A 25279-nucleotide genomic window follows, 5' to 3' on the forward strand; every position below is an offset into this window, starting at 1 on the left:
TGGAGGTGGCCGCGACGTTTCTGTCAGCCGCTCTAGTAGGCGGTGTCGTTCTATTCACGGTGTACTTTCTGGCGTGTGGTAAATTGTTGCAAATAAGAAACATAGGGAGGTTAGTCTGCAGGCTGCTGAGCAGCAGTTATTGTGGGTCACTGTATTGTACGTACTTGTCTTACAAACCGAGTACAGAGAGGCTTGAGCGTGTGGAGGAACCTTAGTATTTACAATATGGCGGGTTTTACTTCTTCAGGTAAAGGTTTGTTCATGTGGAAATGAGTAAAGTGTCAAAGACATTCACCGCCTGGAGGCCTCGTTGTACCTCAGGGAGACAAGTTACACATACTCGTTATTACTCTATAATCCCAGAATGAAACAGGTACCAGAGAAAAACCTGGAATTATCAAAACCAGCCAAAGTCCTATAGTGTGTGTGCAGTGAAAAACCGTCTAAAAGTATTAATGAATATAAGTGTAAAAACTGTAAATCCGCCTTTTTCAAATTTTCACTGTTTCGCAAATTTTTCCATGAAGCGAAAGGATCAGATTTGGCTTCTACCAGGGGCGTAACTACAGCGGGGGGTATAGGGGTCCTGTAAAGCCCGAATTCATATACAATTTCAATAAATATTGGTATAACCGGTCAACTTGCAGATTTTTGCTGCAAAAATGGTCTGAAATTGAGGAAAGTCACTAGAAAATGTGAGAATGAGAAGAGCGATGGGAGACTGGGCTACTTCTACACAAGGCAGTCCCATTGCATGCTGGGTATTGTAGTCTTACGTTAAAGCTGACAAATTGGTAAACCAAAACGACATTACCCAACATGCATTGGGAGACAGGCTTGGCACATTAGGGCAAGAAATAACTTTGGCCGCTTTCCAAAGTACAAACCAGCCAAAAGCCAAAAAAGTAGCCCAAATCCCTACCTTGGCTAGTTTTTAGTTTCAAAACCCGCCCAGGCTTTAAATTAGTAGCCAAATTTAGCTGGAAAACAGTAAATCTGGCAACCCTGCCTATGACCCCCGCCATACATCATAGCTGGCTGGGAGCTGTGGCTAGGGTTTTCAGAAGGGCAACCCGGGTCAAAACTTACTGCCGAGTTTTTCAAATTAGGAAAAGCTGGCAGGATTCCCCTAGAATGACATGGCTATTGGCCAATCTCTGATCGCTACATCATTGCCCCGCAGCCACTGCCTTGTGACATCAGGTCCCATCTGGAGGGCTGGGGAAGGTGGCAATTCTACAACTGGGGGGGAGGGCAGGAGTTTGTGACGGGGAGTGAGGGTGGTTGGCAATGGCATAACTTATACAACTGAGCCCATGGTCACCAGAGGGCTCGGACCATAGAGTCTGCTGCATCTTACCTTTAAAATAGCAGATCTGTGAAAGCTGGGAGGTGTGGAGCATGTGGACTGGGGGAGTAAGCACTGTTTATGCCAGGGTCCATCAGTAGATTTGTATTGGGGGGGTGGACCGTGACAAGCCCAAGTTACGCCACCAATGGTGGGCTCTTAGGATAGCGGCCCCATTCTAAGATGATAAAGGAGAAAAGGCACAAGATAGACAGCACGTAACAGAAATGCTCTGTAGTATACAATGGTTGCTAAGGATTAGCCATTCTATAACATACTAAAAGTTAACTTAAAGGGAACCACACCTTTAAGTATGTAACTATTTCCCCTTTGCACTATGGCTGCACTGCCTGGCCCTGGAGTGTGGAAATATCTTCCAGAAATTCTAGACCCTAGGCTGTTGCTCCACCTATGAAAAGAGTACAAAGGGTCATACAGTGTACACCAAACTGTGATCACATTCTCCAACACACAATATATGCACTACTGTGATCACATGACCCAGAGCATGCTCTCTTTTGGTTGGGGCATATTGTTTTCCTTTGTTTTTGCTCATTTGTGAGCCTGTTATTCTGCAATGTGGAATTCTATTGCTTTACATATGGAGGTGTTTTTCCCACCATGCAACACAGGTAGGCAACATTCATGTAACATGATATCGGTGCACTCGGGTTGCCACCGTTTATCATGGAGATAAGTCTTGGTATTTAGGGTAACCAAAAAACGGTCAGTCTAAGGACCCAAGTTAGTTAGTTAGTGCTGACTAAACTCTTGCTATATAAGGGATATGCAACAAAGTATTAAACATGACTGCTTTAATATACTTACCATTACTCTTTCCCAAACATTGGAAATGCATTGTGGCTGAGACGAAGTCTGAACCCAAAAAGTTTTTTAAGTATATTAATAGTAAAGAAATGTAGGTTGCGAGTGTTGCTCCTTTAAATAATGGTACCAGTATGGTTGTGACAGATACAGAAAAGGCAAATGTGCTAAATCAGTTCTTTTCTACAGTGTATACAATAGAGACGTCAGAGTTCCCAGGCTCACTTCATAACTGCACTGATGGCTCAGCTGAATCTAGTCAGTGGCGGACTCAGGATATGATTCATAAAGCTTTAATAAAAATTAATGTAAACAAGGCTCCAGGTCCTGATGGCATACACCCCCAGGTTCTAAGAGAGCTTAGTTCAGTTTTAGACCAGTCATTATTTCTGATTTTCTCAGATTTACTTTCATCTGGTATGGTGCCTATGGATTAGAGAAAAGCTGATGTCATTTCAATATTTAAAAAGGGATTACGATCTCAGCCTGGCAGTTATAGGCCAGTAAGTTTGACATCTGTGGTGGGCAAATTATTTGAAGGCTTGTTAAGGGATCACATTCAAAATTTTGTCCTAGTGAATGGCATTATGAGCAACAATCAGCATGGCTTTATGAAGGATAGGTCATGTCAGACAAATTTGATTGCTTTTTATGATGAGATAAGTAAGATTCTGGACAGTGGGGGGGGGGCAGTAGATGTTATCTACTTGGATTTTGCCAAAGAATTTGATACTGTGCCCCATAAACAACTGCTTTCTAAACTAAGGTCTGTTGGGCTTAATGAAGTCGTTTGCGCATGGATAGGAAACTGGCTACAGGATCGGGTACAGAGGGTGGTTGTTAATGGGACATTCTCTGCTTGGAGTAAGGTTCTAAGTGGGGTCCCTCAGGGCTCGGTATAGGGTCCACTTTTATTGAACTTGTTCATTAATGACTATAGGGAGTTTATTGTAAGTAATGTATCAGTGTTTGCAGATGACACAAAACTATCAGCTCAATTAATTCCATCCAGGATGTGGCACTTGCAACAGGATCTTGACTAACTGGCAATCTGGGCAGCTAAGTGGCAAATGAGATTCAATGTTGATAAATGTAAAGTCCTGCACCTGGGATGTAACAATATCCACTTATACCCTTAATGGGACTGCACTAGGCAAATCCATAATGGAGACGGAGCTTGGAGTTCTTGTAGATAATAAACTTGTCTGTAGCAAGCAATGCCAGTCAGCAGCATCAAGGGCAAATAAGGTCTTGAGTTGTATTAAATGGGGCAGAGAGTCACGGGAGGAGGGGGTCCCACTGTATAGAGCACTGGTAAGGCCCCATCTAGAATATGCCGTACAGTTTTGGTCTCCATCACTCAAACAGGACATTATTGTATTAGAGAGGGTACAGCGAAGGGCAACTATGCTGGTAAAAGGTATGGGAAATCTTAGCTATGAGGAAAGACTGGCCAAATTGGGGATGTTCACGCTGGAGTAGAGGCGCTTAAGGGGTGATATGATAACTATGTATAGATATATAAGGGGATCATATAATAATCTCTCTAATGATTTATTTACCAGTAGGTCTTTCCAATTGACACAAAGTCACCCATTCCGATTAGAAGAAAGGGCGTTTCATCTAAATATTGGGAAGGGGTTTGTTACAGTCAGAGCTGTGAAGATGTAGAATTCTTTCCCTGAATCAGTTGTACAACCCGATACATTAGATAGCTTTAAGAAGAGGTTGGGTGGCTTTTTAGCAAAGGAGGGTATACAGGGTTATAAAAGATAGCTCATAGTTGATCCAGGAACTAGTCCGAGTAAGACTAGAATGTGCACTTTAATCACGTCTAAATTGTTTGATTTAAAATTTCAAACAGGAGCAGAGGGGCAAATCAAAGAAAATGCGTCTTTGTCCCAAACATTATGGGGGGCACTGTTTTTGACAGATCTAACATATGTATTCTTCAATAGTAGACGGGCCAAAAGAATGCACACAATAACACAATCGCCTTACTGATATGGAAAGTAGATAGCACTTTTCCTATGTTTTTCGTGTTAAAAACCAACTGCAATAAAACGACACTGTGTTTAGCAACAAAAGGCAAGATGGTAGTCCTGTATGACCAACATCTCTTTCAAGCAAAAATGTTGCAGTCAAAGGTATCCAAGCTCTTTTGCAGAAGTAAAAGCCAGCAAGGTTCAGAACCAGAAATGCAGTCTTTAGATGAGAAAGCAGAATCTTGTCCTCCCAGCTGCAGTCTAGAGAACACTCAACAGAAGTGGTCTTGGACGTGAAAAAGTTGGGACCAAAAATCCATTCCTTCGAGGTGAAAACAAAGCCAAACAACTCGTCTACACATGAAAACACAAGGACTGGGGTGCAGAAAAATGGCAGCAGGTGCTTTGGACTCAGAAGGTAATGCACCATAAAGTGTCCCAGAACAACACCAAGGCCTCAGTCACAGCTCACGCTTCTGCCTATAACAGCTGATTTTCACTTCTGATTGGTAGCGGCTATAACAACTGCTACCAATCAATAGCGCAGTACAAAGTCTGTATCTGAAGAATGGTCAGTAACAGGCAGGGGTAGGTACAGGCAGAGAATTAGCAGAAGTCAAGGACTGGCAAGGGTCAAGAACGAAGATCAGAACTATGAGTGCACCCAGGAACTATTAATAGACCTACGTTGGGCAATGTCAATAGGGACATAGTACCTTTAAACATTTGAAATCGACACCAAGCGTGATGATGTCAGATGATGTGCGTGTTAAAACCCAGGAACGGTTCAAGCACTTTATTCCCAAACAGTGTGAGCCTGACCAGATGTGGCACACAGAAGAGGAGGGGGCGGGCGTCCCCGCCCCCCAGTAGACCACCAGGTACTCTCACAGGTGATATAATTGGGTTTAACAGAAGACACTTTGCTGATGAACAATACATTGAAGAATTTCAGCAGGTAACAGTTATGTGCGCTGGAGATTTCCTGTAGGTTTGAGGATGCAACTCACACAGAGTTAAAATTAATGGCACACTCACCGCTGAAATGTACAGGCAGATTCTTATCCAACATGCAAAACCATCATGGAGGCATCTGATCAGCTAAAAAAGTAAAGAATTAACTGTAAAGAAAAGAACAAGCAATCATTCAGCACATGTTGTACCCCCCACAGAGCCGTGACCCCAACATCTGTGATTACATGTAGACAAACCAGGTAATATAACCAAAGTCTGCAGTTGCATTGTGAGAAGCTTTTCAGGATGCTCAAAACAACCTCCAGGAACTGATATAAACAAGCTAATTCTCTAAACTGAAAAGGTTAGTAGATTAAAAGTGCTTTGCCCAAGGTTGCAAGGATTATGTGGTATGACTTCAAAGACTAAAATGTAACTTGCAACCCTATCTCTCATGTCAGAAGTATCTGAGAGGAAAGAGGTCTGATATTGCAGAAGGGGAAGTGAGTATGGGAATTAAAAATTAGATTGTTAGAAAACTTGTGCTGCTCCATACCTGTGGTCCTTGACCAAAACCCCATTACGCTGACTACTATATGTAAATTAGTGATCCATAGAGACTTTTCAGAGTAAGCAAACATTTCTCACCATACATAAATGTTGACCTTAGTAAAATACGATCGTGGCACAGCTGTTACAGTAAATCCAACCTATCTAACTGGAAATGAAAGGTAGCCATGGATATACAGATAAGGCAATCACAGCTCTCTCAGCATGAGACTTTATAAAAGACCCAGCCTTCAGCTGATTGGCAGAGGAACGAGGCATCTCCAGGGCACAATACCGAGAAATGAAGGAAGCAAGATGACATGTACCTCCTCAGCCATAAAGTAGGCAAACCAACTTTGCAAGGGTGATAAGATAAATTGCAGCCAACTATGACATTAAGTGGGACAGATATTGTGTCTGTAACCATTTATTTCTCCGCTATTTTTGGAACTGTGGCAAACCTGATCCTACTTTTTGCTTTTATCAGCAATGCCATCAAGAATAAGGTTTGCCAGCCCCTGGACAGGATCATTATTAACATGGCGTTGGTCAACCTCCTGCTTTGTTGTTACAAAGAGATCCCTGGGCTCTTGGTGTTTTTCCACACTAAAGTATTTGGAGAGGTGGGATGCAGGATTTTGCTTTATCTGTACCACACACTCAGGTTGGTCAGCCTTTGGTCAGTGGCTAACCTAAGCTTTCTTCATCTCATAAAGATAAGGAGACCATACCATCGCTGGTTGAAATTCATTCACAGACATCAAGGACAGTATGTAAACTGGTCCCTGGCTGGCTGTTGGGTTGTTAGTATCACATTTCATATACCTTATCTTCTGTCCGGTGATTCGGTGAAGGTGCATAATCAGAGCAATATCCTTTTTACAAGCACCAACTGTATAGGTCCATCAGAGAGCTACCTGCTTAAACTTCTCACCTACATCACCGTGAGTGTGGACTTCATGATGATATTCCTGGTGGTACTATTAAATGGCTTTACCATAGACCTGCTTTGTAGACACAGGCGACAAGTAAGGGACACAATGACCCTCACACATGGTTGGAACAAGCGTACGGCACAAGCAACTAAAATCCTCTTGTCTCTGCTCTCTCTTTATGTGATATGCTGGTTCTCAAGTGACCTGGTCTGGGCGGCCATGGCTTCTGGACTAATACAGAACAGTTCTGAAAATAAGATCCTTTCGTCACTTTATGGTATACTGTCATCCATTTACTACTCTGTCAGTTCCTGGGTCATGGTCTTCGGTTACCGGCGAGTGCGAGATTACTTGGCTGAGGTGGCTTGCTGCATGGGAAAGGTGCCACCAGTTGCGCAAGGAGTACAATAGAGGCAATGATAAGCAACATGATACGAACGTATCTGTAACAAGCAGTACTTACTGTGTATAATAATGATGAGATTGTTTATTTTGCTTTCAAATGTATTCAAAATAAAGGAGAAAATGGATCACAGCTCGGCTGCTTACTTCTAAGCAAACCACTCAAAATGGTTTTAGAGAACATGCACATGACCTATGCCAGTCATTTCCTGAATGTCAAGCGAGCATGCACAAAGCGCAGGTAGATATATGCTCTTTCTGTAGTATTAACTCTATATGATTCTTGCAAGATTTGGCACTATGGATGACAAAGTGCTGCTTGCTAGTAAAAGAATGGCCTAATTTGACGTCATCAAGGCAAACACACGACTATTATCTATTTAACTACCCAATGGCAGGAGCATGATATAACCATCTCACTTCATAAGGCCTCCGTTGGACCATTGAAGCTGACGTGTTTGAGATCCACTAATTCACATTTAATTTCATGCCAAATAGACAGGGATGGAAAATCCATGAGCTGACACTAATGCCCGGCTCTACACCACAGAGTGCTATCATTATGCTTTCAGCAGAGTGAAATTAATGGGCATTTAATTGATGAAATGGGCACTCTACCCTGGCACACACGCTCCATTATGTCACTCCTAGTTGCTAAGATTCAGGGAAATGGTCACATTTCGTTTTTGTAGTTATTTGCTCTTTCAGTAAGTAGTAGGTGGGGTAGGTAGGTGGCTCTTAACCCTTTTAGTCTTGGTTATTAAATTGCTTGTGTAGCGCTATAATAAACTGACTTGTGCTAGGGCAGTTTACTCTACTTTCCTTGGTGGGCTGAGACCACCGATGAACTCTCTTTCTCAGGGTTAAGCCCTCGCAGCGGGGTGGAGGCAAGGGTGCAGTGTAACTGTAACCTGATGCGATAGCACAATGATGGGCGCCAGTAGTTCTTTAACAGTTGAACAAAGAACAGTATTTATTGAACAATAGCAAATAGATCATTTAGCACATTGATCCACAACGGAGTATAGAACATACACAGCAGCATAAAGGAAGCATATACTCACAGCACGTATAGGCTGAATCCCCACAGGCTAGGGAATATACAGCAGAGAGTAAGTTGACAGCATGTGATGGGTATTGCCCAGTTTTCAGGATATCTTCCAGTGGCAGACTAGGGGAACTCTTGAGATCCCTATCTCAACACTTGGTTCCTTACTCTGGGTCAGTAATACCCTGGGATCTTAATCCCTCTAATCTCCTCGGCGGAGCCTTGAGCTGCTCAACTAATTAACCTCTCTATCACTCCTAGAGCGATCTATAAAACGAGTATAGCTGTCTAATTACTAGAGCCAAGGCGCCTAGGGTCAGCAATACCCATTCCCTTCCAGCCTGCTTGGTTGGGCTAAAGCAATGGACCCAGAGCACATGGTTCCTAAACCTTTTATACTCTGGCACAGTGCCATCTGGTGTACACTGTGTGAACTGCAGGGGTTACATAAGCACAAGGTCCCCGTAAGGACCCACTAAGGTGTCCATATTACTAGGGATGTGCCTGTCTGTAAAGTGTAAGGGTGTCTTAAGATTTTCACATCCCTACACTTGCATTCCAGAATTTCAACAATTGAATACATCAGACAGTCTCTGCACCATAGGAATGGCATGAAATGCACAATGTACCACTTACAATATACAGTTCTGTTCAGAATAATAGCAGTATTTCTTTACTAACCTGATCAATCACTGTTTTTTGTATAAATTATATTTCTACATAGCAAATAATTTTCTAGTAGGTGTAGTCGAGTAATATAACCCCGACAGTAATGCCATGCTGCTGATTCTGTGTTATTGAATCATTCATTGAGGCTTGTTCCAAATAATATTTGCTTGTTCCAAATAACAGCAGTGTGGAGTTCAATTAGTGAGCTCATTCATTCTATGAAAAGACAGGAGTCAATTCATGGGCGCCATCTTCAGCCGCTTTAGTAATCTTAAGGTCTTCTTCCAGCACTTTGGCAATTTGTTTGACTTTCGGCGCATGCACATTTGTTGCACTACAGAAAATTGCTCCAACTGCACAAGTGCCGATACGGCACTTACTTCCCAAAGATTATTGAAGAGAAGAAGATGGCTGCCGTGAACTCCGCTGGACAGAATCTGCACCGAGGGGTAAGTAAAGAGTTAGGGGCATTTAGTAAAGGTACCATCTAGGCTGGGGATGGGGGGAGCAGGGAGGGGGGTGTATGTATGGTATTTTAGTAGCAAGGGTTTACTTATTCTTTAAACCCAGGGTTGCACTGGCATTTTATCCTCATCGTAAATGTTCCCATATTGGTACCCATTGACCACTGTGTTGGATGCAAGCCATGCACCTACTACATTGCAACCACGTACATCCAGTGGTGGGTACAAACAATCCATTGTTAACTTTTATCTCCACAGCCCACAGAGCTAACAATCAAAACAGAAACTGAAAGGTGTACAATATTGCACTATCCAGAATGCTACGAATTACAGGATGCCAGTCTCCCATAGACTCCATTATTTCCAAATTTTCGGGGTCAAGGGAACCCACCTTAAAAAGCCCATTTCTGGGCTTCAAAACTACACTTGTACATGAGTGAGACATATTCATGATGCTGGTGCTGTATTTTATAAATAGGGGAGCAAATGACATGGATCCATCTGTGCAGTCTGTAGTACGACTGGTGAAATGCCAAATATTTGTCCCAATAATAAGTACTTATCCAGGAATGGGGGCCCACAGCATTACTGAGCAAGTGCCACACAAATATAAATTGCCCATACAATGTGCTACTAAACTGGCCTTTTATGGTACAGGTATGGGATCCATTATCTGGAAACCCATTATCCAGAAAGCTCTGACTTACAGAAAGGCCGTCTCCCATAGACTCAATTTTATCCAAATAATCCACATTTTTAAAAAAAAAAAAATTATTTCCTTTTTCTGTGTAATATAATAATAAAACAGTAGCTTTTACTTGATCCCAACTAAGATATAATTAATCCTTATTGGAAGCAAAACCAGCCTATTGGGTTTATTTAATGTTTACACTTCCTGTGGTGGTCGGCGGGTTTGCGTATAAGGCAGTTGCGGGTCCAGGCTGGGTAGCGGATCAAAGTGGGTAAATACGCGGGTTGTAGTTTGGGTTGCAGGCTCGGGTCTTAGAAATGAGTTTGCAGGACTCTAGCTTAGCCTGTGATTTTATTATTAGTCTTCCGACATGCAGTTAGCACTTCCCACCACTAGATGTCATTGCATCTCCAGACAGGCAATTATCTGATATTTGCTTTTATAATGAGATCTCCTCCCCCTAATTAAAAGGTATTGATCAGCGATATCCAACCTGCAGCTGTACTTGCCGTTGTTAAACTACAACTCAGAATCCCTTTTCTGCCAGGCCTTCCTAGAGGTAACGACAGGCAGATCCCTTGAACCTGTTTAGAAATTTAATTTACGTTTACCAACATAAAAACAAGCTCCTGTCCATTTAATAAAAGTCCCTCGGCGTCTTTCTTTGCAGGTCTCACTTCCTGTTCTCTCTTTGCAGGTCTCACTTCCTGTTCTCTCTTTGCAGGTCTCACTTCCTGTTCTCTCATGAGACTTCCAGGGGCAAGGAGCTGGTATCAGGTGCCAGGTTGAGTTTGTTGATGGCCTGGGCCAACTCGAAGATGGAGAGACGCCCCCTCTGTCTGATAAACTGAGCTACGGCGGCCATTTCTTCAGGGGTGATGTAGATGAATTTGCCCCGATCATCAATTACACCTGAAAGAATGAGAGCTCAGTGTCAGAGAGAGGAACAAGTGACAACTCCCAGCACCTTACACAACTACAAAAGACATCTAAGGACCTGTGACATTATGAGGCAGCCAGCACAACCACAGTGGTTGACTTATTGGACAAATACCCATAAACCCCAGGTATGGCAGCCTTTATTAAAGGGGTTATTCACCCTTCTGTTTGTCATTCATATGCTGTAGACTCTGCTAATCTTAGCAACTATTCAACTGGTCTTCATTTTATCTTTTTGAGTTATCTGCCATTTTTTTGTTGCTGCCTCTTTCCAGTTAGGGGGGTTACTGACACTGTAGTCAAAACACCTGTGCTCTGTAAGGCTACAGTTTTATTATTACTTTTTATTCCTTATCTTTCTGTTCAGGCCTTTTCTATTCATATTCCCGGTTCTTGATTGCTAGGATAATTTGGACCCTAGCAACTGGAAAGCAGATGAAATTCCAAACTGGAGAGTGACAGGACAAAAAGCTAAATGATACAAAGAACTCAAAAATACACAAAAATAGGAAAAAAAGGAAACCATGTCCAAATTAAATCGTGGTCTACATCATAACAAAACTTAGTTTAAAGGGGTTGTTCTCCTTTAAATTCATTTTTAGTATGATGTAGTCATGTAGAGAGTGATATTCTGAGACAATTTGTGGTTTTTGAGTTATTTAGCTTTTTAGTCAGCAGCTCTTCAGTCTTCTTGTAATTTCAGTCGTCTGGTTGCTAGGGTGTAAATTACCGGAGAAACAATGCACCAAAGTGACTGGAATATGAATAGGAGAGGCCTAAATAGAAAGGGTTTGGCCAGTAATAAAAAGTAACAATACCAATACATTTGTAGCCTTATAGAGCGTTTGTTTTTTAGATGGGGGTCAGTGACCCCCATTTGAAATTTGGAAAGGGTCAGAAGCAGAAGGCATATAATTAAAAACTATAACAAATAAATAATGAAGACCAATTGAAAAGTTGGTTAGAAATAGCCATTCGATAACATTCTAAAAGTTAACTTCAAGGTGAACCACCCCTTTAAGGGAGAACTACCCTTTTATCATTTTTTAATGGCCACAAGCTCTAACCCTAGGGACACAACCCTATGATCATTCTGTTTTGTTACGTTTTATTTGTTCTGCACAACTGTGTGTAGTGTAGGGATTGTATGTAAGAAGGAAGCTGTTGGCAGTACTCGTCTCTTGGCATGAGGAATGGAACACACAACTTGGGGCATTGGGAACACAATCACCTGTTATAAAGGCGTTGGCCAGTAAGTCTTGGATATGGCTGATTGCATCCTGGGGCACACAGAGAAAAATAAGCCATTGGCTCTCAAGTACAAGTGGGAAGAGACAGGTCACATACAGGAAAGTTACAATAAAGACTTGGGGGACAGAAGAAGGTCACAATAAAGACTTGGGGGGGACAGAAGAAGGTCACAATAAAAACTTGGGGGCAGAAGAAGGTCACAATAAAGACTTGGGGAGACAGAAGAAGGTCACAATAAAGACTTGGGGGGACAGAAGAAGGTCACAATAAAGACTTGGGGGGACAGAAGAAGGTCACAATAAAGACTTGGGGGGACAGAAGAAGGTCACAATAAAGACTCGGGGGGGGGGGACAGAAGAAGGTCACAATAACAACTCGGGGGCAGAAGAAGGTCACAATTAAGACTCGGGGGACAGAAGAAGGTCACAGTTAAGACTTGGGGGGACAAAAGAAGGTCACAATACAGACTTGGGGCAGAAGAAGGTCACAATAGAGACTTGGGGAGACAGAAGAAGGTCACAATAGAGACTTGGGGAGACAGAAGAAGGTCACAATAAAGACTTGGGGGGACAGAAGAAGGTCACAATAAAGACTTGGGGGGACAGAAGAAGGTCACAATAGAGACTTGGGGAGACAGAAGAAGGTCACAATGAAAACTTGGGGGCAGAATAAGGTCACAATAAAGACTTGGGGAACAGAAGAAGGTAAGAAGAATTTCACTGGAACACAGGAGTTGTGATAGCAGGGCAAGCCCTTGCAATTTTATTATGCAATTTGTCAAGCATCATGGTTAACAAAGGGGAGTGTCCCCTAAACGTTGCACTATTGCATAATAAAATTGCAAGGGCTTGCCCTGCTATCACAACTCCTGTGTTCCAGTGAAATTCTTCTTACCCTTGTTGTGAGGTGGCCGATTCCTCTATCGCTGGGCACCAGGATAAGAATCTTTGGGTCTGTGTGGTGTGCGGCTTCTCCAAAGCTCTTCTGGACAGAAGAAGGTCACAATAAAGACTTGGAGGGACAGAAGTAGGTGACTGCTAGGTACAGACCAATCAGGTTTGAGAACAAAGAGGGGACTGCCCACACAAGAGACTAAAGGTGGCCATAGACACACAGATAATATCGTACAAAACCAATTTTCATATGATTTGGTGCGTGTATGGTGGGAAATGAGCCGACTCATATCGGCAGAAGACTTGGATATAGGCTGGCCAGAAAATTTTGATCAGGCACCTTTGAAGGGACCCAAACATCGGCCATTGTTAGTGCTGAATGGTCAGATACAGGTAGAATTATTCTATTATTTCTATATGTATATCTGACCATTCAGCTCTACACGTGTGTATTGAAACGAACAATCTTTCTTGGAAACATCTATGGCCACTTTTAGGATTCAGGGGACAGAACCTAGATAGTAGTGATGTGCAGGACAGACAGATACCTGCGGGTTGGACGGGTTTGGCCAGACTTCTATACACAGTTCTCAGACGGGTTTGGGTTGAGCCCTTCCTACTGCTCTTCCCACCCACGACCTTCCTGTCCCAGCTTGTTCTATCATAGGAACACATGTCCTGCACCATTTCATGACATCACACGTGGGAGGGGCAGGTGCAGGCCCATATATAGAAGTCCTGGGCGGGATCAGGTTGGGTGCAAATTGGGTGCAGGTGGGTTAGGGTCAGATGTGGGTCGACCTGCACATAACTAATAAATGGGCAATAGACAGATGTGTGGATGGTGGAGATGAACCATTGAATGAGCAACAAATAGGGGGAACAGACCCCAGTACAGACTGGGGATTCAGGGGCAGAACTGTGAAGGAACAGTGAAGGAGAGGTTACAGGGGGTTACAGTGAGGGTATAGACACAGACTATGGAAGGAACAGTAGAGGGAGGGACAGACAAGAACAAAGACAGTGGATGGAGGGTTTGGCCACAGAAGAGATAAAAAGGGACAGATCAGAGAAGAGACATGGAAGGGACAGGAAGACATTAGAAGAAAAAAAAAAAAACCACACGGACCCTCTGGGTAACCCAACTCCCCAACAAACAGGCCTCTGATTCAACACATAGATCTGCTTCTATTATGTTACCTGTGCTCTTAGCCCAAAATGAGCCCCCAGATCTTCCAATATAACCACCTTGGATGTCTATAAAGAGAGGACGTGGGAGTGTTAGGAACTGAAGTCAGAGGAGCTGAAGATCATGTAACAAGTAACAGAACATATAAAGCTTTAGGAACATTATGTATTATATATTATGTATTGCACAAGGAATAGGGTTGAACAAGGAAGTGTGGGACCAGCCTGACTGTGAGACAATGGCTGATAAGAAGAAGCTGAAACTGCAGACTGAGCCAGTGATAAGATCACATGATGAACTAAAGCAAATGGAAAATTAATATATTTTCATATCTGGGGAGTATTCGGCGGGATGTTAGCGGCAGCCAGACTGGAGCACTGAACCCTGTGGACTGAGGCTGCGAGTGGAACAGTCCATGGAATTCAGTTCTCAGAGCCGGGCTCTGCCATTGGTCCTCTTTATCTTCTCGTTCAGGGAGGCCATTTCTGCAAACATGCGTTTTCTATAGACATAACAAATATACATACAGTATATATATATATATATATATATATATATATATATATATATATATATATATATATATATATATATATATATATATTATGATATATACAATCAGGAGCCAATGAAACTGCCCGTAACCCACCCAGACACTCACTGTAAACTCACCCTCACTCACTGTACACTCACACTCACTGTACATTGTGCCCTGCCTGGGACTGAACCTGGGACCCCAGTGCTGCAGCCAGAGAGACCAGGAACACAATACAGACCATTTATTTGGTTACTGATTTATGTAGAGGATGATGGGCTTATAGAGTAACAAGGACCGCTGGCCTTTAAGCCAATCAGAAGCCTGCACTCATTATTCTCACTGTGCCGGTAAATAGTTATGTTAGTTGTGCAAACACTGCATATGTCACAATACTTTCTCTGGTTAACACCTTGAAGGGGAAGTAAAGTCTAAAATAGACAGGCTAGAAATGCTGTATTTTGTATACTAATTATAAACATGAACTTACTGCACCACAAGCCTAATCAAACAAATGATTTATACTTTCAAAGTTTGCCACATGGAGTCACCATCTTGTAACTTTGTTATACATCTTTGCAAGACCAAGTGTGGTCTGGGCTGCTAAGGGATCGTCATAAATGATCAAAACAGCACAAGTCAAATAACAGGTGCCAGAAGCCGATACAGCAAGACTGATTAATAATCTGAATACAAATCTCTACACAGTCACCGGCTGCTCTACAGGGAAACAAACAAAGCTGCTTGAGTTCTGCATGGCTGGGAAGTAAGGCGGGGGCTCCCCCTGCTGTTCATAAGTATGATTGTTTCCCTGCAGAGCAGTTAGGGACTGTGACAATTCCTATCATACAGTCAGGTTTCTTATAAAAACAGTACACATTTTTTAATTAAAGTATTTTGGAGATAGGTTTCTTTTTCATTAAAGAAAGTAAAAATGTGACTTTATTTTTTGCCTTTACATCCCCTTTAAACCAGGAATGGCCACGATCTGGTCTACTGCGCTCAGGGGAGCTCTGCCACTAAAGGGGACTCCAATCCTCATCCTCCCGCCTACTACCCAGCCACCGCCCACTCCCGCCTCCTTCTGCCCCGTCCACATCTCGCCACAACTCCGCCCACATCCTGCCAGACTTGCTTCCCCCTTCCTCGCCGTTAAGAAATATACAGCTGGGGAGGAGGGTTTTTTTTTTCTTTTATTAGCTATAGAGGAAGCAGCCCCCCCAGTCCGGCCCCCCTTTTCCCCAAGCCCCCCTTAGACTGCGGGATCTGCTTCCTCTATAGTTACACCCCTGAGAAATGCCTTTGGCAGATCAGTCCTGGCAAAAAGTAATTATTTCTTATGGAATAATAAAGAACTTCCAGTGCCCAACGTATTCCAAGCGCCCACACCCAGGGCAGCAGAATTAGGGTGCAGCCCCCCTCCATCTGACATTTGTGGCTTAAAGGAGAAGGAAAGCTACGGAGGCATTTTATTGCCAATAGATTATCTGCAATAGTGCAAGCTAGAACGCTATATTTATTCTGTAGAATGTTTTACCATACCTGAGTAAAAAGCTCTAGAAACTCTCTGTTTGTTTAGAATAGGAGCTGCAGTATTAATGTGGTGTGACATCACTTCCTGCCTGAGTCTCTCCCTGCTCTGGGCTCAGATTACAGTGGAGAAGGGAGGGGTGGGGGGAGAGGAGCAAACTGAGCATGCTCTTGCCCAGGGCAATGAGGTTTAAGCTGAAGGCAGGAAGTCTGATACAGAAGCCCATGAGTACACAATAGAAGGAAAGAAATGTGCTGTTTCTTTTGACAGGGGGACTCAGAGCAACATTACTTTGGGGGTTTACTGGTATATTTAGATTGACCTTTCTGATAAGGCTTACTGCGTTTTCACCTTTCCTTCTCCTTTAATCTGGTGATGGAGATGAAGGGGTTACTAATCCTTTCTGCAATTGGACAGTCAGTGTATGTGCTAATCAGCAAGAGGATGGGCTGACGCCAGTGTCTCAGCCCCCTTTTTTGTTGTTATTTAAAGGGGTGTTTTCCCTTTACGTTTAAAGTATTTTATAGAGTGTCTCATTCTAAGCAACTTTTAATTTTTTTGAATTATTTGCCTTCTTCTGTTTCCAGCTTCCAAATGGGGGTCACTGACCCCATCTAAAAAACAAATGTAAGGTTACAAATGTATTGTTATTGTTACTTTTTATTCCTCATCTTTCTATTCAGGCCTCTCCTATTCATATTTCAGTCTCTTATTCAAATCAATGCATGGTTGCTGGGGTCATTTGGAACCTAGCAACCAGATGAAATTGAATTGAAACTGCAAACTGAAGAGCTGCTGAATAAAAAGCTAAATAATTCAAAAACCACAAATAATAAAAAATGAAAACCAATTACAAATTGTCTCAGAATATCCCTCTCTACATCGTACTAACAGTTCATTTAAAGGTGAACAATCCCGTTAATTCTGAAGATGAAGAAACTGGGCAAACTGAAATCGAAACGCTGCTCCTGTTATTTATAGGGAGTATAGACCACAAAATAATGGAATAATTAGTGATTTGGAAATGATCATTAAAATCTGAACAAATAATATACAAATAATAATAAAGCGGCTGATGGGCCCCAACAAGTTGTTTTTCAGAATTAACCCATTCTGTGCCAGAGTTGTAAGATGTTGCCAGTAAATACACAGGGCGGCACAATTAAAGAAACAGGCACAACAGTCTATGACAGAATTGTTTTTCCTTGGCACAAATTAAGTTGCAGAATCAACCCAAACCATAAAAATGTCTGTTACTGTATATAAAGGCATTTCACTTTAATAAGTAATACCAAAGTAATACCAAAATGTCTGATCAGTGTCTATGCACAGCCATGATATGTGTATCTTCTTTATATCTTTTATTTCCTTACTTTCTTAGATTTGTCTTTTTCTTTCCTTTTTTTCTCTTAATTTAGAGGAGTTATTTACCCAAGGCATGATGATGTGCCGCTTATTGTTATTTGTGTATTAACATTCACTGGACCAAAATAGCCCCGGGAACTCCCGGTAGGTACGTTCAAATATTGTCATATGTTTAAACTACAAATAAAAACATACATCAAAAAAAAAAAAAAAAGGCATTTCACATTATTTAGGGAGTCGAGGGAACCCACCTTAAACAGCACAGGCGCCATTTCTGGGCTTCAAAACTCCACGTGTACATGAGTGAGACGTATTCATGATGCTGGTGCTGTATTTTATAAATAGGGGAGCAAATGACATGGATCCATCTGTGCAGTCTGTAGTACGACTAGTGAAATGCCAAATATTTGTCCCAATAAGAAGTACTTATCCAGGAATGGGGGCCCACAGCATTACTGAGCAAGTGCCACACGAATATTAATTGCCCATACAATGTGCTACTGAACTGGCCTTTAATGGTACAGGTATGGGATTGGTTTTCTGGAAGCCTGTTATCCAGAAAGCTCCGAAGAACAAAAAGGCCGTCTCCCGTAGACTTCATATAATATCCATAATATCATAAAATTCATATCTTTGTGTGTATATTCATCTCTATATATATATATTTATTCATCTCTCTCTCTCTCTCTCTCTCTCTATCTGCAGTCACAGCTTTTACATAAACTAAAGGGTTTTGTTTTTTGTTTTTTTTAAATTCTGGAGACCAATCAGGCCAATTTGATCTTATATACGAGTGCCTGCTCCTATATATACAGGTATGGGATCCGTTATCTGGAAACCAGTTATCCAGTATGCACCGAATTTAAGGAAAGGCCGTCTCCCACAGACTCCATTTTATCCAAATAATCCATATTTTGAAAAATAATTCCCCTTTTCTGTGTAATAATAAAACAGTCGCTTGTACTTGATCCCAACTAAGATATAATTAATCCTTACTGGAAGGAAAACCAACCAATTGGGTTTATTTAATGTTTAAATGATTTTCTAATAGACTGAAGGTATGAAGATCCAAATTATGGAAAGATCCATTACCCGGAAACCCATTATCCAGAAAGCCCTGAATTACGGGAAGGCCGTCTCCCATAGACTCCATTTTATTCAAATAATCTAAATTTACAAAAATTTAAAAAAATGATTTCCTTTTTCTGTGTAATAATAAAACAGTCACTTGTACTTGATCCCAACTAAGATATAATTAATCCTTATTGGAGGCAAAACCAGCCTATTGGGTTTATTTCATGTTTACATGATTTTCTAGTAGACAATGTATGAAGATCCAAATTACAAAAAGATCCATCATCTGGAAAACCCCAGATCCCGAGTATTTCAGATAACAGGTCCCATGCCTGAACAATCCAAACAAGGCTTTCATGGCACACGTCTCTTACCTTGATGTAGTTAATGAACTCGGTCAGAAAACTTCGAGACTGAAAAATAAGATTGAACAGGATAAGAAATGACACGACACAGATAGCGGTGCAGTCTGCAGCATGAATGTAATCTCTCTGCCTATTGGTCACACAGACTGATCTGTCTGGATTTATAGGAGATAAGGGGCGACCTCCCAGGGGTCACACATTCACCTTTTCCGTTAATGAAAAATAAGTCGAGAGTATTAAACGTCATGGGGGGGTAGAGCACAGGGAAGGGTGTCGCGGGGTTAAAAAGCATCAGTTTCTCTTATGTGATCAGATCACTGGGCAGCCCCTCGCACAAAACCATCGATGTGTTTTGGGGGCACAATGAAACGATAATGAAGGTCAAAATATAGAATTAAACTTCCCGTGTCTCACAAATAAATCTTATTTTAGATGATGAGAATGGAGATCAGCTGATCTTGTTCCCATTGAACGGAAATATATTTGTGTTAATTGACTTTCTTTTTGTTTCGGGCTCCGCTCTGTTTTTATTTATAAACTGAATGGCCCCCCCATGGTTGGACCCCCTGTGCCAAATCCACAGCATAGAAATAAAATTCCCCTTCATATGCGCTAAAGCTACTCAAGTTTCCTACATGGCCCCATAAATTGTCACAGGCCCCAAGGAACGAAGAAGATTATAATCTTGTCTGTCTGTCCTTGTCAACCCCCATTTGAGTCCAGGGGTTACAGGCTGGACACATCTAAATTAGATTTGCTCCTCTTGGATAGGGTCCTGCCATAGTCCCACCCTGCAAGGGGTAAATCTCCAGGCTGTATCTCTCCATGTGCACAATAATGACTCCACAATGGAGTGAAAAGCCTCTGAATATAAATATATATATATATATATATATATATATATCCATCCTAATAGTAATGTTTCATTCCCAGTAACCATGTTGACTCCACAATGGAGTGAAAAGCCTCTAACTATATATATATATATCCATCCTAATAGTAATGCTTCATTCCCAGTAACCATGTCGACTCCACAATGGATGTATACGAGCAAAGGGCAATCAGCAATTAACTTTATACAATAAGAGGCTTCAAATGGGGTTTTTTCCTTCCTCTGGATCAACTGGCAGTTAGGCAGGTTATATATAGACTTAAGGTTGCACTTGATGGACGTGTGTCTTTTTTCAACCTAACTTGTTACTAGGAATTTACAAGTGAAAAGGAAAGCAGAGATCGGATTGGTTGGGCAAAATGCACCAGTGCGGTACCTGTATCAGTACAGTATAGAAAATATTTCCTTATGAAAGAAAATGTAATTCTAAGCAAATTCCCAAAGTACAATTGAAAAAAATAAATGTAAAAAGTTATTTGCAAATGTAAGAGCTATTGAGAGCGGCATCTGTAGCCGGATATTCTCTGCACTGCTGGTTGTCACTACTGAAACGGTGCAGCAGAAAGTACAGAGGATTAGCAAGGCTTTTTCAACAGCAATTACAGTTACAAATAACAAAGAAACTGGGCCGCTAATGAAAGCATATTGCCTTGCTACTCTCTGCACTGCTGCTTCTGACTACACACTCCACTGATACCATCAGCTGCCCTCCAGCCAAGACTCCAATGCACACAATGTTTTCTGGGATTAAACTCATGGAAGCGTGCAAGGCATTGTGGGAGATGGAGAGTTGCGCTTACTGCTGCCATATTGTATTAATGGAACATGTAGTCAGAACTAGCAGTGCAGAGGAATTATGTTTCCAGTTAACTCGGGTATAATGAATGTGTATGGGAGAGTGAATGAGAGTGACATTTGCTTTCATTATACAAAATGTTGTCATTGGGGTCACATCTTCCTTTAACTTGGTCTCGCTTTGTATTCGTACTCCTTTATATGTGCCCTGGCAGAAAAGCTTGCAATCCATAGCCACTTACCTGCTCTTGACTCATTGACTCCTGCAGACCCTCCTCTTGCAGCACAAAGCTCTCCTTCAGCCTCAGCTACTCCTCATACTCTCTCTTGTCCTGCTCCTCCTGGGCTTTCCTCTCCTCTTCCTCCTATAGGAACAGACACACCTGGGAGTAAAGACACATCCCGGGGTCACACGTCCCCTCATTCCCCTAATCCACTGCTGGAGCCCCACGTACCAACAAGTCACACGTTAGAGCTGAATGTAAGGCCCCCAGTCCCACACACAGTGTTTTATAGAGAAGAGGAAACTGAATTTGCATAAAGTGACACCCCCATATAATCTCTCTCTCTCTCTCTCTCTCTCTCTCTCTCTCTCTCACAGCCCTTTAGCAGTAAAGATCTGTGTCTCCAAAGATGCCCCAGTAGCTCCCCATCTTCTTTTCTGCTGATTCCCTGCACATGCTCTGTGCTGCTGTCACTTACTGAGCTTAGGGAGCCACTCACAATATACAGTACACATAGAATAGAAATGTCACAATATAAGGCTGATTAGTAATTAATACACATAATTACTACATGGCAGCACAGAAACCAGTGCAATTAGCATCAGAATTGAATACTCAGCAAACCTGTAGCATCAGCTTATATTACAGCCAGGGAAGCTCATTTTCTGCTGGATAATTAGTGACGAGCCCTAAGCTTAGCTTCTCAACAGCCAATCAGAGCCCACTGAGCATGTGAGTGTCACAGACACTTTCCAAGATGGTGACCCCCTGTGACAAGTTTGATTCTTTAGGGTCTATAAGGGGCAGTGAATGAGGAGGAAGACTATGGGGCCAGGCATATGAAGAGTAAAGGCTGCTGATCGTGTGTTGGTGTAGGTAGAGACTGAAGGCAAAGTCCTATTTTCAGCTTTGTTCTGCTACACACATATATATATATATTCCCTCTCAGTTCTGTTTTGGACCTTTCTCAACTCTTATGTCTTCAGAAAGGTCCAAATGTGAGTGAAACCAATAAATGTTTCTCTCCTCTCAGCACAGAGTGCGTCAGAGAAACATTACCTATACTGTGTGAGACAGCACCCGGCATGTGTTTATTATATAAGGGAATGTCTATTTTATATATATATTTATATGTATATATATATATATATATATATATATACATATATACATTTTGGCGCCAATTTGTGTTTAAAGGAGCGCCATGTTTGTGCACTGTTTGGTTTCTGTTCCCTGAGGAAGGTTCTAATATAGAACCGAAACGTTGGATAAAATAAACCTGCTTTTACCAGCACTTTTGCCTTTTTGACTTTTGATGTTTTTGGGAGTGCCGACACCAGCGCTATTGTATGTGTGTATATATATATATATATATATATATATATATATATATATATATATATATATATATATATATATATATATATATATATATATATATATATATAAATATTGTATATATATATTTTTTTTTTCATTTTATTTTATTTTTTTTGAGAAAGGCAGATGGAATCAGCCGAAACGTTAGTTGCGCCTTTGAGGGCGTTGGTAATAAAATTCTTCACTTTTTCTGCCAAGTCCTGAGACTGCAACTTCTTACAACTGCCAATACTAATGTTTATAATCCCACTTTTTAAAAATGATTTCCTTTTTCTGTGTAATAATAAAACAGTCGCTTGTACTTGATCCCAACTAAGATATAATTAATCCTTATTGGAAGCAAAACCAGCCTATTGGCTTTATTTAATGTTTATATGATTTTCTAGTAGATTTAAGGTATGAAGATCCAAATTACGGAAAGATCTGTTATCAGGAAAACCCCAGGTCCCGGGCATTCTGGATAACAGGTCCCATACCTGTATATATATATATATTTATATGAGGAAGGTTCTAGTATAGAACTGAAACGTCAAGACAAAATAAACCTGAGCTAATCAGCACTATTGATCTTTTTGATTTTTTACCTTTTCCTGTGAGTGCCGACACTAGCACATAATATATATATATAAATAATTGTTTCTTATATCGTTCTGGCACCCAGACTTCCATATCCTTATGGTTGTGCGTTCCAGTTATCGTCTCTATTTATTTAAGTAAATATAAGTAAAGTCCAATCTGGTGCACTCAGTAAAATTGTAGAAATGTTGCAGGTTATACATCACAATAATTATAGTTCCAAAAAAGTAACCGCACTCACAGGTCTTTCTGAAAATCGACAAAAATTGGTTTTTTTTTTTACAACATTTCAACCCCTATAATCGAGCCGTCTTCAGGAAGTGGAAACCTACACAAAACCGTGTATAACAGGATTATATCTATATACACACACACACACTAAATAGAGAATAAGGAAAAAAGCATGAATTAAAGAAAATGCAAATAATAGATTTAAAGGATTTAAGGTGAAAGTGTCAATGAAATCAAACAAATGAAGTTTCACATCAGAACAAGAGACAGGACAGAAATAGATACGAGTGAGATTAAATGTCACCGTATAACTCGGCCCACACAGTTACAAGGGAACGTCGGCTGCATGAAATAACAACACACTGAAACACACAAACTGACAAATATTCTATATCATGTTTTGCAGTGGATTTTAAATCATTTTATTTGCTTTAAAATTAGCTTTTGTTTCTTTTAAAAACAAATTTTGTTATAACATGATGAATAAAATGTAGATATACTGTAGATATATATTCAATTTAATATATATACACACAGATCTTGCCGTAATTTGGATCTTCATGCCTTAAGTCTACTAGAAAATCATATAAACAATAAATAAACCCAATAGGCTGGTTTTGCCTCCAATAAGGATTAATTATATCTTAGTTGGGATCAAGTACAAGTGACTGTTTTATTATTACACAGAAAAAGGAAATCATTTTTAAACATTTGGATTATTTGTTTAAAATGGAGTCTATGGGAGACAGCCTTTCCATAATTCTGAGCTTTCTGGGTAATGGGTTTCCTGATAATGGATCCCATACCTGTATTATATAATGCACAAAGGAGCAGGCACTCGCATATAAGAACATAAAAACCAAAAAAAAAACAACCTTTTCTCATGTAAAACCTGTGACTGCAGTTTTTTCCTGGTGTTTTCAATATATAGTAAATAAAGTACCCCCTATTGTAAAATATAAGGATATTATAAGTTACCGAGGAGTTTCATGACCATATAAAAGTACGAGGGCGAGTGTATTTATACAGGTCATGGAACTCCGAGGTAACTTCTAATATCCTCATATTTTGCAACAAGGGGAACTTTATTTATTATAATACACAACAAGTTTTAGTCATGTGACAGAAATGACATAACACCTCCTCACCGTTTATAACTGATGACATCACAACTCACCGTTTATAAGGATATAATTTACAGGATATTCATGGCTCTTGTGTATTCTATAGAAATACAGACATACACACACATTTTATGGTATTATGGATATTATATGGTGTTTTTAATACATATTTAAATACATCTGTATATACACACACACATATATACTTTTTTCACATATCTTTTTCTTTGGCCTGTCATATGAAAACTACCTGGTTTGTAGGGTCAGCAGGCTAGCAACTAGATACGTTTGTGCCTCACAAAAACTGCTGCAGGAATTATTACAAAAATATCAAATTTAAAAAGCAAAAAAAAAAAAAATTTAAAAATGTCTATGGTATAATAAACTTTCATTTAAAGTGGTACTGCCAAAAATATCACATAGGTTAATCCCAAATCCCCTTAAATCACCGATTGGCCTTAAGTGTACCTGACTAGTGCACAGAAAGCAGTTTTTTTTTCACGATTCGCTGACACTCTAATAGCCATCGCTGTGATTTAGGGTCAGGACCCCTCTATGATTGCACCAAAGCAGCAACTGATTCCTTCTGATCACTGAAGTCTGATCACTGCACAGAGAGTAAATGTTCATAAGCGGCAGATAGACTTACTGTCAGTTCAGAGCCGCCACTGAGTCACCGCCAGCACTAGGGAAGCCCCCGACCCTCACTTTAACACTGAAATTCTGCAGTTGTTTCTACTAAAATTGCTACGTTTTTGGGAAAAGCATCGCGGCCAGGCTTGATTAATACGGGAGGGCAGAAATCATGGCCGCAGGACCTTCTGTCTAGAATGGTGCCACGGAATTAAAGGGGTGGTTCACCTTCAAACAACGAGTTGTTTTCCGACAGATCACCAGAAATAACGACTTTTTCCAACGACTTTCTATTTTCTATGTGTCACCGTTTTTCTAATATTGAAGTGTAAAGTGTCTTTTTTCACCTTCTAAAGCAGCTCTGGGAGGGGGGTCGCCGACCCTGTAAACTGTTCTAAATTGATACATTTAG

General features: G+C 41.0%; 1 pseudogene; it reads right to left on the bottom strand.

Annotated features, from left to right (window-relative positions):
- Nucleotides 1–10029: 10029 nt before the first annotated feature.
- Nucleotides 10030–25279, bottom strand: part of LOC108706487 — a 40361-nt pseudogene continuing 25111 nt past the window's right edge.

Source organism: Xenopus laevis, chromosome 1S (assembly GCF_017654675.1).
Source record: "Xenopus laevis strain J_2021 chromosome 1S, Xenopus_laevis_v10.1, whole genome shotgun sequence".
Taxonomy (NCBI): Eukaryota; Metazoa; Chordata; class Amphibia; order Anura; family Pipidae; genus Xenopus; species Xenopus laevis.